We start from the raw sequence: 1,388 nt of genomic DNA on the forward strand, positions 1-1,388 counted from the left end.
CCAATGTCATATCTATAAGAAATTATCGTCAAAAGTTCATTGCGATGTGACGTACAAGAGAATTAACAATCTATTTTACAAATGCATGAGCAAGTGTGATTCGGAAGAGGAGTTCGAAGTTACTTGGGCTCTAATGATCGAGCAAGGAAACTTGCACAACAACATGTGGCTAGATGCATTGTACCGTATAAGACATAACTGGTCAACTGCATTCAATAAAAATTTTTTTGGAATGGGAATCTTATCTACGCAAAGAAGTGAGTCCACAAATAATGTCTGTCATGGTGCATCTAAGCCCACTAGTTCCCTCACAGATTGCTTTCTAGGACTTAAAAACATTATGAAGTCATGGAGAAGGAACGAAAAAGGATGAAGACTTCAAAAGCTTTCAGAATGTTATTACATCGACAGTTAAAACAAGCCTAGTGTTGAGGCAAGCTGCAGCGTATTATACCCAGAAGCTCTACTCTATGTTTGAGATAGAGTTACTTCATGGGCAATGTGGATTGACTGTCGATTTTTTAGTTGAGAGTCCATCTGAATTCTATGTTAGAGGTTCGATAATCAAGACACAAGTAGAACCTGGGTTGTTACATTTGATAGGCTTAATTGCGACATCACCTGCAGCTGCAAGAAATTCAAAATGACGGGCCTGCTTTGCTCTCACTCTCTACACGTCCTTAATAACAATATAACTAAGATTCCCAAGAAATATTTATTATTTAGATGGTCTGCTAAGGCAAAGAAAGATATCTATAATAGTTTTGGATACAAACATATGAAAGGCTCTCAGGCTCAAATGTCTGGCACAACTTTCAGAGGAATCCTATTTCGGTCACATGCTCAAAAGTTTGCCTACCAATTAATTAATAAAGCTCAAAGAAATGAATGCGCCAAGACATATATAATTGAATTATTGAAAACAAGGTCTAAATCTGTTGAGGATATATTAAATGGGAAGGATCCTAAACCAAATAGACCAAACAAAAAAAGGAAATCCCATAACAGTGACTGTAATGTGAATGATCTTGCAAAAATGAGACCGAAATGTATTTCTAATGCGAGGTTGAAAGGATACTGGGAAAAAAACAAGATAGCCAAATGTATATATTTCTACATTCTATATATTTACCATTCTACATTCCATATATTTACGATTATATGCAAAATTAATTGTCTTATACTTTTACCACTGTATGCAGGAAAAAAATCAAAAAACATATACGAGCCAAGAACCACACATCCATTACGACGCAAATACGATTGCAGTGTCACACTCTCTAAGTCAGGAAATTGTCACACCAGATCCAACATGCTCTGTGCCCAATATAATTCACCTGTTTTAATGTGATGTGCCCACTTTAACTCATCTATATTAATGCACTAGT

This window comes from Phalaenopsis equestris, unplaced genomic scaffold (genome assembly GCF_001263595.1).
Source record: "Phalaenopsis equestris unplaced genomic scaffold, ASM126359v1 Scaffold001081, whole genome shotgun sequence".
Taxonomy (NCBI): Eukaryota; Viridiplantae; Streptophyta; class Magnoliopsida; order Asparagales; family Orchidaceae; genus Phalaenopsis; species Phalaenopsis equestris.